The 15,386-nt window shown below is 42.2% G+C and overlaps 1 protein-coding gene across 1 annotated transcript in view; it reads left to right on the top strand.

Moving 5' to 3' along the window:
* Positions 1-2,386: 2,386 nt before the first annotated feature.
* Positions 2,387-15,386, top strand: part of SCML4 (Scm polycomb group protein like 4) — a 114,769-nt gene continuing 101,769 nt past the window's right edge. The window contains exons 1-2 of the mRNA XM_072966297.1: positions 2,387-2,506; positions 4,378-4,505. The gene's annotated coding sequence lies outside the window, so the exon portion shown is untranslated. The remainder of the gene's footprint in view (positions 2,507-4,377; positions 4,506-15,386) is intronic.

Here is a 15,386-nt window from a genome sequence, read left to right as displayed (position 1 = left end):
TTTGTAAATCTCCAATTCCCAAATTTATCCCTTCCCACCCTCTTGCCCCCAGTAACCATAAGATTGTTTACTATGTCTGTGAGTCTGTTTCTGTTTTGTAGATGTGATTATTCCATTATTTAAAGTTCAAGAAACAGGTAAAACTAAAAGTACAGTGTTCAGGGATGCATGCCTAGAAGGTAAAACAATAAAATAAAGAAAGGAAGTGATGCTCACAAAAGGCAGGATGGTGGCTACCTCTGGGGGCAGACGGGGTGGGGGAGGGTAGGAAGTGGGAGGGGACATGAGGAAGGACTCTGTGCTCTTGCTAATGTCCTGCTTGACCTGGATGGTGGTAGCAGTATTTGTTTTGGATAAATCATTAAGCTGTATAGTTCTGTTTTTACCCTCCACTCCCCCTTTTTTGAATATGTGTTGTATTTCAAAATAAAAAGGCAGAGAGAATGGGAGGAGAGAACTGCAGACAGAAAGCGTACACAACACTTTAGAGGAATGTTGTTACAAAGAGGACCAAAGAAAGAGGGTAGCAGCTGGAAGAGAAACGAGATCAAGATTTTTTTTTTTTTATTAAGAGGGGAGAAACAACAGTAGGTTTTACACGGAAAGAGATCATCTACTGGAGAGGAAAAACTTACAAGACAAAAGAGAGGTATTGTTGGAGCCAAATTCTGGAGTAGGAGAAAGGGATGGGTCTGGGCTAAGCTGGGTGCCAGGCTGTGGGGAAACTGAATTAGGCAGGGTTCTCCAGAGAAAGAGAACAAATAGAATGTATCTATAGGTATCTATAGATATACATCCTATTAGTGAACCTGTATCTACCTATCTCTATATCTACATATCTGAGAGACAGGGACAGAGAGGTAGCAAGATTGAGAAAGAGACGGAAATTGAGATTTTAAGGAACTGGCTCACGCTACTGTAAAGGGTCCAAAATCTCCAGGGTGGACTGCTGGCAGGCTTGGAGATCAGGGAAGAGTTGATGCAGTCTTGAGTCCAAAGGCAGAATTCCCTCCGTCCTTGGGAGAAGTCAATCTTTTTCCTTTTGAAGCCTTCAACTGATTGGATGAGACCCACTCACATTATGGAGGACAGACTGCTTTACTAAAAGACTACTGACTGAAATGTTAATCTTGTTTTAAAGAATTCCTTCACAGTAACAACAGCCCAATGTTTGAGCAAATATCACAGTACCTTGACCCAGTCAAGTTGACACATAAAATTAACCACCCACCATGAAGACTTTAACGGTGTTTGTGTTATCTTGCTTGGGGTGGAGAAGGAGGGTGAGAGACAGTTGGTCAGCTATTAGGCCGTCTCTTGCCCTTGGGTTTCAGTTAGAACACCTGCCTCTTGATTTTTCTGTCGGCCTTGGAGAACATCCACACAGCATTGTGGGAAGGGGAGAGTTTGGGATCACTGTGTGAATAATGTAAAACAAGACCCAAGACCTGGATCTTTTTATTTTGAGTTTGGAGCAAGAGTCTGAGGATATAACTAATTCTGAGTGAACAAGACATCTGCTTGTATTTTTTTCTTACAGTTTGGCACGTCTTATATTTGAAAAGGTGGATTCCGTATCATTTACTCAAAGTGGTCTAAATGGTGGGGCCATCAGAGCATTAAGCTATCTAATACCTGCAGAGGAGATGAGCAAAGATGCTCTCAGGAACAGTGGGATTGCCACTGGGGGATTTTCTACCAGGGGCTCAGTTCTGCCACCAGAACTAGGTGACCAGGTAGATGTTTGGGGAACTCGTAGCTGTGATTCCCTTGTTCGTGAAGACCCTGAAAGAGGTGTCTTCGGTCACTTTCTTCTTCCTTGTCCCAGGAAGCACTAGTTCCTCCAGGACTCTCGCCCCGCCCCGCCCCGCCGTGCAGGCGCTCAGAACCGGGTGTCCGGATTCAAGCGGGAACGGCCTGAGCGAGTGGCGCGTCCAGCTGTGGCCGCCAGGGAGCGCCAGCCGCCGGCGGAGGCCAGGCACTGGCTGGCGGGATCCGGGACATCCGGGACCCGTCTCTGAAGCCCGCGGCCCGAACCGCTGTGGCGGGATCGCGGCTGAAGTTCCCCAGCGCTGCTGGCCTCGGGTATCGCCGTTTTACCCACCCTGAAGTCCCGACCACGTCCCCTTTGCCCTTTCCCACGACGGAGAGCTGCTTCTCCTTGGACCCCTGGAGGCAAAAGGGAGTCCCTGCCGCTTCGCTCCTTGGCCTGTCGGATGCACAGAGCGGGCGCCCTGCCCCCAAGGGACTCGCCCGCTGTCCCCGGGCCCTAGCCCCCTGCCCCCCACCCTGGGGGAGGACAGCTACCTACGGTCGTTGCGTCAGAGGGGTGACCCTGTGAACTTTAGGGCCTCTCGCTAGAGCAGGGCGGAAACACAGCCACCCCCCGGATAAATATAATCCTCTTTAGGACGCGCCGCCACACTCTCCATGGAACCGTCAGGGGCCTCGCTTTGGGGCCAGAACAGGGTGGCCAGATTTAGCACACACACAAAAGGATGCTCAGGTAAACTTGAATTTCAGATGGACAACAAATTATTTTTTAGTATTTAAGTGTGCCTCATGCAATATTTGGTACATACTTTTGCTTAAATTTATAGTAAATATATATTTTATATTATATATTTGGAAAAATACTTATACTAAATATATATTACATTTTATATACATATAAATATTTAGTAAATATACATATATGTCTATAGTATATACATATAGTGTGCTAAATGTGTGTATGTGTGTGTGTGTGTGTGTTTATTCCTTGTTTACCGGAAACTCAAATGTGACTGAATGTCCTGTATTTTTTTTCTGGCAACTCTAGCCAGGAATGAATTTATGTGGAGAGAGGAAGGGAAAGGTGGGGGCAGATAAATGTGTGTGAAGCTGTCACTATGAGATACTCATTTCTGTTTCCTCTTTTTAATGTCTTATCTATACATTTTTAATTCCATTTATAGAAACCTGACTAGTTAAAAAAAATCCAATTTCTCTGTTTTGTTTCAGTTAAACTCAAGTACAACCTTGTCTGTAACTTTTTTTTCTTAGCAGATTTTAAAAAGAAGCAACTGATCATTTAGATCATGGAGTTCAGCTAAAGCTGTCACTCTTTATGTCTATGGAAACTTTCCTTTCGAGCAACTTAATATTTTTCTATTAATTTATTTTTAGAGACAAATCTATATTTTGCTATTTTGGCAGAAAGCTTTACCTTCTGACCAGAGACCAAAGAACTGTTGGGTGGGGCAGAAATATGGAAGGCATGATACCGCCTGCACACACCCTACACACCCTGACCAGGGCCTTTGGGAGCCTCCTGGGACCTCAATTCTGGGTAGCCCACTACCCAGAATTTCACACCCACTATCCAATGGGACGGACACACACACACACACACATACACACACACACACACACACACACACACAGTATATGTGTCCATTACATTTAGATTTTGAGTCAAGGGACTCAATCCCCATGAGGGACCGGATCCTGTATATTCCTAGTAACACTGCTTGACCTTTGCTAGCTCGTTTCCCTCACTCCGTTGTGGAATCCCACCTGAAACAGGACCGGCTTAGATGTAGATAAGCTCCTGGTTGGTCCTGACCTGCTCAGTCTTGGAGGAGAGGAAGCCAAGTGTGTTAGCGTAGTTTCTCTAGGGCTGCTGTAACAGAGTACCACAAACTGGGTGGCTTAAACAACAGAAATGTATTGTTTCAGTTACGGAGGCTAGATTTTTCAAAATCAAGGTTTTCTTCCTTCTGAGGGCTGTGAGGAAAGGATCATTCCAGGATCTCTCTTTGGCTTGTAGATGGTGTCTTTTCTGTGTCTCTTTACATTGTTTTCCCTCTAAGCTCATCGTCTCTGTGTCCAAATTTCTCCTTTTTATAAGGGCACCAGTCATAGAGGATTATAACCCACCCTAATGACCTTGCTTTACCCTGATTCTCTCTGTAAAGACCCCATCTCAAATAAGGTCATGTTCTGAGGTAATGGGGGTTAGAATTTCAACATATCTTTTTGTGAGAAACAGTTCAGTCCATAACCCCAAGGAAGTGCTGATGAATGAAGGTGCAATTCCCTGGTTCCTGATAGATGATTCTCTGAGGGTCCCATCAGCACCTCAATAGACAGGGCATTGGCTACCAGGCTGGAGCTTTGGTCAGGAAGCTCCTAGAACCCAGGAAGTGCTGGCTTCCTGGGAGAGCTCACTGTTCCTGTCAGACACTTAAGCTTGGTTTGAGAGGCCAGCTGAGCTCCTGGCAGGAGAAGTGCTTTCCTCTCCACAGTGAGCCTTTCCGTGATGGAGATGCTCACCTCAGGGAGGGGTCCTTCTGTCCCCAAGGGCAGAGGCCCACTTGTCTCCTCTCACTGCAGGTGGCAACGGGACTCTGAGCAGAGCATCCTCTACAGATTTGTCCAACATGTGTGGCACCCAAGTTCAACAGGGAGCTGGGAATTGGTCCAGGAAAGAAAAACAAGGGCAGGCATTCGGAGGACTTGAGGTAAAAATTTAATAACGTGCAGTAAATGTTCATAGTAATTTGGGTCTCATAAAAGCCTGCCTCCTCACACTGTATCCTCTTACTCGGACAATAAAACTCTAATGCAACTCCGTGTTCTGTCACACACAGTTGAAATCTGAGGATTCAGAATAATGCCTTGCCTATTTCTTTCTAAGGGAGTATGGTCACTAAAGAGTTTCAGACTCAGACTTTGGTCACCTTATCGTCCCATAAGATTTTAATATTCTAATTACTAACAGGAAATCATGCAAGCAAGGAAGAAAATCCCAGTTCCTCCATTAATTCATAGAGACAAAAAGAATCCAATCAATCATTCTGTAATTTCCGGAGAACCATCACCTTTCTAGTAGCTGCTAAGTCCAATATGAAAACAGGCTAATAGCACATGCAATCTCCCACCATTTCTGGTCCCCCTGGGGATAGTCAGGGCTATCATGTCGCATTAGGACAGATTTTTTGACCCCAAGCCTAATTTCAGATTTTTTTTGTGTGTGCATGCTGAAGTGTGATCCTTTATGTCACTAAGTTGGGGATATGAATTTTTAATCTCCCTAAAATATATAGTGTGTTGGAGGTGCAAAATTTGGCTTGTGAACAAATGGGATGGAGAATTGACTGCAGGGAGGGCGTCCCCTTGCTGTCACTGCGAGTGCTGTTTGGGACTCCAGAGGGAGCTATTTGGAAAATGAATTGGATTCTGTCCTTAAAAATAAAGTTATTTGGTAAATTGAGGAAGCCTTGATCCAGGTGAGTGCCCAGGAGCAGCTGGGGCTTAACACCCTTCTGCACACGTTTAAGGACATTGGAGGCTTATGAGTGCTAATTAGGACCCGTAAGTCATTTAAATCATGAGTCTCTTGATCCATTGTGAGCACATTAATAATTTTTCTCAATACTTTCAAGGTAAAAAGAGATTATGGAGAGAAGACTGTTTAATTTGATCACTTGTGTATGTGGGCACCAACACCCTTTTCCTGCCTCACCTCCTTGGCACCGTCCTTGGATGACACATATCCCCGTGCTTTGGGGAGTCAGCCCTGCTCCAGGAGACCCACTCACCCTCTCAGAGCCACTATGTGCTTTCTTTCTCTCAGTCTCTTCATTTCCTTTTCTCCTCCATACACATTCACATCTGTTTCCCATCATTTAACTGTTCTTTGTCATGGGGTACATTTTATTTTCCAGTTTTCCTGTCTACCATCTCACGTGTAGGCTTTTCTTTAACAAACACATTCTCATTTCCTTATACTGTGTCCTGGATTGTTTCCGCTACTCAGTTCGCTATTGTTATAATTTTTCTTTGTCTTCTTTTTTTCTGTTGCTTTGGTTTTTCTCTGTCTGTTGTAGGGGTAGGGAAACCAGAGTGCAGGTGCTGAAGCTGGTCAGCTGGACATCGCCAGCAGCCCTGGTTCCATACCCTCCAGCCTCTTCGCTAGTGGCCCCTCTGATTCTTGTGAGAGCAGTTGTGGTAAATCCCTTTCCCTCCCCCTCCAGCCTCTGTTTCGGGAAGTTTAGGTGGGTCATTCGCAACTGGCAACGTGTTCAGTCTCCTTCCCCGAGGTTGAATGTGCCTGTGGGTGTTGGGCTCTTCTGCAACTCCCCTTTGTAGGGCCTGTGGGAGGACAGCTCAGAAGTCACTAGCAGGGTCGGCGGGAAGAGCAGGCAGGTTGATGAAGAAACTGGTAACAGAAGTATATGGTGTGTGGGGAGTCATTTTCCTGGATTACTTTGAGTAAGAGTCTTCTCTACTATCTTGTGCTCAAAGACATGTTATTAAAAGTTTCAAGATTGCTGCAGTACAGGTGCTCTAAGTTTGGTGAAGTCTAGATTTTTTTTTCTTTTTGCCTTGATGACCTTCTAAAGGGGCACTGGAATGTTGTTCCTGACTACTCTTTGAGAGTCTCCTGCCTTCCCCAGGGAACGTAACGTACCTTTTTTCTCTGGCTGCCTTCAAGATTTGCTTTTCATCTTTTATTTTCTGCAGTTTGAAAACGATATACCAAGGTATGATGTTTTTGTTTGTTTGCTGCTTGATGTTTCTGAGCTTTTGGGTTTGTTTGCTGTCTGTCAGGAAGTTTGGAAAATTCTCAGCCATTAGTTCTTTCAATACATCTTCTGCCTCACTCTCTCCCTCTTCTTCTTCTGGTATTCCCATTGCATATATATCAGGCCACATGATATTGTCTCACTTTAAATATAAAAACATAGATACATTATGAGGAAATGATGAAAAGTGAATGTCATACAAACAGTGAAGAAAGCTAGAATAGCTATATTATATTAGTACCTGAAGAAGTAGACTTCACCCTTAGGAGTGTTCCCAGGGATAAATGGTGCTGACACATAATGATAAAGGGTTCAATCCTCCAAGAAGACACAGCGATACGAAATGTGTGCCTATTAACAGCAGTACTCAAAGAGACGCAGAGAAAAGCTGCTAGAACTGGAAGGAGAAAGAGAAAAAGCCACAGTTACAGATGGAGACTTCAATCATTGATAGAAAAAGTGGACAGGAAATCAGTAGGCACAGAAGATCTGAATAATATCATTAACCAACTTGGCCTAATTTACGATTATAGAATATTCCACTCAGCAGCAAAAAACAGTCTTTTCAACTGCACACAGAATATTCTCCAGAACAGACCTTATATTGACTCATAAAGAAAACCTTAACACACTTCTTTTTAGTTGATCTTTTTGTTTGTTTGTTTTAGTCTCTTTTGTGGGGGATAATTAGGTTTATTTATTTTTTAATAGAGGTACTGGGGATTGAACCCAGGACCTTGTGTATGCTAAGTATGGGCTCTACCGAAGAGCTATACCCTCCCTCTCCTTAACATAGTTTTTAAAATGGAAACCTCTTCTTGGCTCTTGGAATTTTGGCCCCTGTGTGAGAGTGGTGGTGCTGCCTGGAGAATGTGCAGAGTGCCCCTGCTGGGCCAGTGGGGTGGAGGGCAGGTGGAAAGGTTTAAAAAAAAAAAAAAAGGAAATCTCACAAAGTATCTTCTTGGAGCATAATGGAATTAAACTAGAATTCTGTAACATTAAGATATCTGGAAAATCACCAAATATTGGCAGTTAATACACTTCTATGTAACCCATGGGCCTCAAGGTAAACTTGAAAATCCTTTGAACCAACCAAATAAAAATGAAAATGCATTATATCTAATTTGTGGATTGCAGCTAAAGAAGTGCTTAGAGGAAATTTTATAGCATTCAAATGCTTATATTAGAGAAGAAGCAGTGTCTCCAACCAGTAATCTAAGGTTCTACCCTAAGAAACAAGAAAAAGAAGAGCAATTAAACCTAGAACAGGCAGAGCAAAGGAAATAATAAAGAGCTTATATCAATGAAATTGAAAAAAAAAAGAAAAACCTTCCTACCTCCCACTCTCCCCACCAGTCCTAAGTCCCTGTGTACATCATTGGATGCAAAGAGAGATGTGTGGAGGAGGAGGAATTCATTCAGTTACACAGGTCAGACTTGTGGATATTAGCTCTCTTCCTCCCAGGAAAAACTAGATGTTACAAATGTTTTTTTTTTTTAATATTATAAGTTTTCTATGTCATTTCTAAAGCTAACATCTGTTGAGAGCTTGTAACATTCCAGGTATTGTTATAAGCACTTTAAATGTATTAGTTCATGTAATCCTTACAAGTAACCTATTTTTACCCCCATGTTATAGATGTGGAAACTGAAGCACACACAAGTAATCTGCCAAAGGTGACTCACGTAATATGTGATAGAGCCAAGATCTGAATCCAGGCAGTCTGGCCTCAGAGCTCAGATTTTAAAGGAGTGTTTTTGCTGGTATCTGTGATCGGGGGTCCAGGATGGAAAGGGCTGTATTTGTTCCCCCTGCATCTAGCACAGCGTCTGGCAAACAAAGCTCTGGATAAGGGTTAGTTGGCTGATTTATAACTTGAGACCATTTTAGAATAAAAATGGAAAGAATCTTGGCCTATTAGAGAGGTGACTTCAAAGTTGCTAAGAGACTAGTTCTTAAATGTTTTCTCCCCCTAGAATAAATGATAATTATGTGATATCATAGAGGTGTTAGCTAAGGCTACAGTGGTAATCACTTTGCAGTATATAAATACATCAAACCAACATGTTGTACATCTTAAATGTACACAATGTTATAAATCAGTTATGTCTCATACACAAAAAAGGTGATGACTACAATGCTACACTTTATTTATAAACCTATTTATAAGTTACTGATGCTGGTCAATACAGATGACCTTCCGCTTTATATTGTGTGATGTGATATGATGGGTGGAGGGAGGGAGATGTTGTCTTTGGGGTTTGAGCAGATAGATGGAGAGAGAGGTTTCTCTGGTAACATCACAAAAGTCATGGAAGAGAGCAAACAATTCAATCTCTAGAATCTTCATATCCTTTCTCTGAGTTAACTGACATTATTCCCACTCTCAGGGGCCCACACAGAGGTTAGGTAACTTGCCCAAGGCTGCTCTGCCAGCAAGCAGTGGGTGACGGGTCCACAGAGCTGGCTGTGTGGACTACGCACTGCAGTAGAGGAGCAGAGGCTCAGATGGCTCCCCCTTCACTGCCTTCAGGTCTTAACACACCTTCACCTCCAGGAGACTTTCTCTGCTACTCTAATTTTAATTACAGCCCTTCCTCCTTACTGCAACCCTGACTGTCTCTATCCCCCTTCCTTGCTTAAATGTTCCTCTTTGTCACTCATTACCATTTAACATGTACATATTTTATTTATTTATCTTGCTTATTGTTTGTCTCTTTGCAGTAGAAAGTAAGCTCCATGAAGCTAGAGATTTTGGTCAGTTTGTTAAACTGAGCCTAGAATAGTGCCTGGTACACTGAAGGCATTACATATTTGTTGAATGAATGAATGAGTAAAGATTCCCTGTCATTTCACTTAATATAAATTAGGGGAAGGACATTCAGAAGTCAGGAATCTGTGAGAATCTGTATGCAAGACAGCTCAAAAGGTGCCTATTTTGTATGTCTATGATGTCTGGGTGCTAGGCGCACAGTGGGTCACATCGTTTATCCCAGATCAGGACCCAAAAAGTCTCTGCTTTCACTCATTCAGATGTTCACAAATGTTCAGAAAATTAGTATTTCTCATTCATTCATTTATCATTTAACAAACATTTATTAAGTGCCCACTGTGTGCCAGGCATTGTTCTATACACTACATTGCTCATTGGATCTCTCCAAGAAAAAAAATCCAGTATCCAACTAGAAAGCAATGGTAAGTATTTTCATAAAGTATATGTAATAACAGACATTTTTAATTATGATTTTAAAAAAGGCAGTGTAATTAGGTTTATATTAAAAATTTTTTTGTTTTTAATTTTTACTTTATAGTTGAATTTTATTATGTATTTTTAAAAATACCCACTCTTCTTAGGTGAAAAAAATCATGCTCATAGTATTTGTGAGCTCCTCCACTCTTAGAGGTAGAAGATCAATGATTTTTTTTCTATAAAAATGAGCATGCTTAATTTTTTATTTAATTGATTTTATGTATAAATGTATCTATCTATTGAGAAACAGATTAAAAAGGCCAAATAATTCTATAAGATGTATATCAAAAATAGTTGTCTCCTGTCCCTACTCTCTAAAGACAACCATAGTTTTAGCTCTTCCTTCTGATATTTGCTTAGATTTCTAATTGCTTTGCATGTATTGCCCTTTCTTGATTATTTTTTGTTTTTGATATAGTCTGTTGATCTTTTACTTTGGAAGATGAAGGTGTAGCTTGAAGAACTCATCCCACATTTTCCTCCTTCCATCTTCCCAATAAAGTTATGGCATAATTTTTAGTGAAACCAGTACTTAGTGATAATATTGTTTTGAAAGTGTATATATTATTTAGAATTGAATCATATAATGTACTACAGTTATTTTTTCTTTATCTTTCTCTCTCTCCCACTGGGTTAATAATTCTCCCTCTCTTTTTTTGTTTGCTTGGTTTTTTAGTGCTAATCACAAATTTATCCCCAAATTATTCACCAGCACTAGAACACTTTCATTATATTTATGCAGTTCCTTACCACCTAGTTTTTTCTTTGGAGACATCCCTCCAGGATGGGCAACTCACTAGGTCCATTGATTATCTGTTATTCTGGAATTCCCCCTCACCCTTATTCTGGAATGAATCACTCCTACCAACTGCCCCTGATGATTTGTCCATCTTCAGACACTCCTGAACCAAGAGCTTTAGAGGACACTAGGGAGGAATTGAAGATGGGCCAGACCTGACATCATGCTTTCTTTGCCACCCCTCCTGTTTGCTGCATGGGGCTAAAGGCTAAATGGTCACCTCTGGGACTCTGGAGGGCCACAAGCTCTGCCCAAGTGGTGGTAAGCCAGCGCCAACTGTGCCCTGTTATTTGTGGGGAGAAATTTACAGAGTCCCTACTGCTCATTCAATAATGGTGAGGTTAGTCTGGGACGTGTTGGGCTATGATACTGGTTGGAATAAGATTTAAGCCAATCAGCTTGCCCTAGCACTGTGTACAGTGCTTATGTAAGGAGCCAGCTATGACTTGAGAGGTAATGTAATCACAGCCCTACTAGGCAGGGCTGTGGCAACCCTAGGGCAATTAGGGACTTGATAAAGAATTGATCTACGTCAAGAAAATGCATCCATGAATGGCTATTGTAAATAGTGCTGCTATGAACACTGGGGTGCATGTATCTTTTCAAGTTTGAGTTCCCTCCAGGTATATGCCCAGGAGTGGGATTGCTGGATCATACAGAAGGGATAAATTGGGAGTTCAAGATGTGCAGATACTAACTACTATATATAAAACAGATAAACAACAAGTTTATACCATATAGCACAGGGAACTATATTCAATATCTTGAGTAACCTATAATGAAAAAGAATATGAAAACAAATATATGTATGTATATGTATGACTGAAACATTGTGCTGTACACCAGAAACTGATACAACATTGTAAACCGACTATATTTCAATACCAAAAAAAAAAAAATTAAAGAAAAGAAAAAAGAAAAATGAACAACAAAAAAAGAAAATGCTAGGGAATATACCCTTCCAAGGTTGAAAGACCCTTCACTTCATAATTCCTGAAGAATGGGCTGTCATAGTGCCTGGTATTAAACCAGGCAAGAGCCACAGGCTACCAGTGACTTCTGGGTGATCTGTCCCCAGTAGTAAACCTGATAAATATCATAAACAAAGAAGAATATCAGGGAAAACACCCATTGTTATGGGGTAGGGAAACCAAAACCTTGAACTCATGGGATGTGGATAGGAGCACATTAGGCCTATGAATTTCTGGACATCCAGGGTTGGGGACCACAATGCCCAGAAACTGGTCACCCAGAACTCACAACTGGCAATCTAACCCTCAAACACCCCAAGACACTTACTCCATAAAGCTACTCCCTTGTTCAGGGTATACACGTTCATAAGCCCAGGCAGAAGTAGAAGGGCGCAGTTCCTGGAACATTGTGATGCTTCCTGATGGTTCCATACCATCACCTCTCAATGCACATCCAGAGTGGGCTCTGATAGTGGGTAAAGAATAGCAGCCTGCCCTGAATTCTACCTACTGGATACATGAATCATGTATGGATGTTCAGAGGCTCCCTGAGAGAAAGGAGGTGGGGAGGGAAATTGAGACTGGGAGTCAAGAACCCAGGATAAGCTTCAGAACAGCGTTTGGATATACAGTTCCCGATGTATGAAGGGACAAAGGGCATAGGAGAGATTGGACATATGTTGCTGTAAGAATGGTGGCTTTGAGAAATGTGATACTCCAAAACTTCATGGCCTTAGATCATATCCCAGCTGAAAAGGGAGAAAAACTTGATATTGTGGGGAAGACTGGCATTTGTATTCCAGACAACTTCCCAAATACATAGAATTTAGCAAGACATACATATAAGGAAATGGCTAAATTTAGGCAGACTCTGACTGAGCCCTGGGATATGTGGTCCTGATTCTCAGTTGTTTTTTTTGTTTGTTTGTTTTTTTAGAAAATGAGAGCTTATGTAATATTATGTATGTTATGCTTTGCTTTGTATAAATTGGTTGTATTAAAATACTGATTGACAGATGTCATCACCTGTTTGAGGAGTCATCACACCTATCTGGGCCATCAAGAGTTATTAGTAGGAAAGCTACTCCCATTCCTGACCAAAGAGATGGATGATGATACATTCTGTGCTGCTTTAGAGGCCCAGAGACAGTGGGGATGCCCCCACGTTGTTGCCAGGCCCTGGGGGGATAGTCTTGTGATGTGGTTAGAGGTTTAGTATTTGAAAACTGGACTTAACCTAAAGTGTTACCTAAAATGCAGTTTTATCAGTTAAGATGTTGATGATGTGACCTCTGGATGGATAAGGGATAAAGCTCTAAGAATAAGGTGACAGGGCCCCCCTGACCTGCAGCACTCATCTCTGTGCCAGCTCCAAACCCATCTGTCTGTCTATTTAGAGTGCTTCTCCTGCTAAAGTATTTTCAAATGAGACAGCAACAATATTCCAATTAACATACTTTTCCAAAACGGCATGGTGTCTTAAAAAGATGTATGGATCTGCCTTAAGAAATTTATTCTGTTTCTAAAGTACATCTTAAAGCACAGGAACAAAAATTGCTGCAATCAAAATTTACTTAAGAATATTCATGTCAGCAAAATTGTCTAGGAAGCTCCAAAACCCTTGTTTCCCCCAGAAGACATTCAAATACAACCTAAAACTGGCTGAAATAAACTTGCAGGAGGGTGAAGCCAGCAGGGACATGCATCTTACTTCTGTGGACCCTTTATGGGGCATCAGCCTGCCATGAATCTCCTACACTGATCCCCTGGTTTCTTCTTATTTTTCTTCTGTTAGCTTTTTTTTTTTCTATTATCTTGAAGATTTCCTTGACAGTATCCTTTGATCTTTTGATTAAAATTGCTATTTCTACTCTGATATTTTTAATTCCAAGGATTCTCTTTTATCCTGTTAATCCTGTCTTTTTTTTTTTAAATAGCAACCCATTCTCATGTTATTGATGCAATGCGTTGTATTATGTCTTCCAGGACATTAATCATCATTTTTTTTAATGCTTTTTTTTTTCTCCCTGAATTTTGTCTGTTTTTTTTTTTTTTCCAGATTCCTTTTCTTCCTTTTTGTTGGTTTTGGTTTCTGTCTTTCATGGCTCAGATTTAGTAAGGTCTTTAAAATGTGAATGGAAGCTCTCTTTGTATGAGCAGCCTTGTCACCAGTGAGAGTCACTGAAGAGGGATCTTGGTGGGCCATCCATGTGAACCCCATCTGTACATCTTTCCTCCCTCCCATGTCCTGCCTGGGGGTCTCAGCCTCACTACGAACAGTCTGGCAGCTGAGTTTGGGTTGGTGCTGTGGGTCCCACTTTAAGGATATGAATTTTCTCTGAATCTTGTTTTGTACTTGTTGGGCCTGTGTCCTAGAGAACAGAGTAAGGTTTCGTTTGGTCAGGTTGAGGGGCCGTCACCAGCAGCACAGGGGTGGGAAGGGGGTGGGGGCTTCATGTTCTTATTCCCCCCGTCACTTCCATTTTTGGAGATTCCTGGAGCTTCAGTTTCAGAGGCTTTCTTGGTGTGAACTGTGTGCTTCCTGGGATCCCCTACTTCAGAAAAAAAGGTCAGACTTCTTGGGTCTACCAGGCCAGTTCCCTCTTGACCATCTGCTTTGCAGCTTCTATAATTTTGTTGCTTTTATCCCCCTTTCCTTCTGTTTCTTGTTGTGTTCCCTTGTTACAGCCATTCATTCATCCATTCCAGGCACTATTCTAGAAGCTTGACATTATAGCTATTCTAACCCACTTAATCCTCACAATAATACTACCGTCCCCAATTTACAGATGAGCGAAGCTAAATAAAGCACAGAGTGGCTGAGTTTCTTGACCACAGACACAGATGTGGTGAAGCCAGAATCCCTACTCTGAGCCACTGAGCTTCACATAAAATTTGTACATTTGTTGTTAAATTTCCTTTTCATTTTAGTTTTTGCTATTCCCATCTCCTTTAGTGTTCATACGAACATAACTGGGCTACACTCCTTCCCACAAACCAGAAGAAGATGGGAATCCCTCTCTGGAGAGTCCCCCAAACTACAGGTTTTGTTCTCAGCCCAGAGGTCATTCCTGGTCTCAGTCACTGGAAGGTCAGTAAAGGGCCCACTTCTAGATGGTGCTGCCATGACCTGTTGCTGCCAAAAGCAGGTAGTCCCTGAGTCCCCACATCATCCCCTGCTTACCAGCCCCTTCAGTTCCCACCTGGTCATTTTCCTGAGGCTTGCACACAGCCCACACATGGTTCAAGAGGAGAGAACTGAGCCTCCCACCCATTCCCTACAGGCAGGGCCTGGCCTGTATCTCCCATCCCACAACCCTCCCCCCACCCCCATGCACACACATACACACACATCTGAGGAATGAACCATGCAGCTAGATTAAGATTATTGCAGTAGTCCACAACACTTCTCTCAAAGTGTGAGCTATCACTCTAAAGTAGCTCTTTTGGAGAGTACCAATTCCAGCCAAGCCTTCTTCTCCAGAAGATCGCTCTCCTTTGCTAAAGGGACGCAGCTGAATATACACCCAACTTACATGACTAGTCCCTTTGTCAGCTGGCTACCTTTCTGCCCCTTAAATTCCCAATTTTCACATCCCAGGGAAGTCCAGAGTCCTCCCCGTTATGGCTTGACAGTTAACTACTTCCTTGGGTTTAACAGTTCTGAATCCGTTTGTCTTGGCCTCCTGGCTTCTCATGTGCTATCTTGGTTTCATTTGCATCGACCCAGGATGCAAAACTCAGCCTCTTTACCAGTTTCTACAAGAACTTCAACCACATCAAGCACTTCACA

The sequence above is a fragment of the Vicugna pacos genome, chromosome 8, assembly GCF_048564905.1.
Source record: "Vicugna pacos chromosome 8, VicPac4, whole genome shotgun sequence".
Classification (NCBI taxonomy): Eukaryota; Metazoa; Chordata; class Mammalia; order Artiodactyla; family Camelidae; genus Vicugna; species Vicugna pacos.
This window is presented reverse-complemented; position numbering and strand designations above follow the sequence as displayed.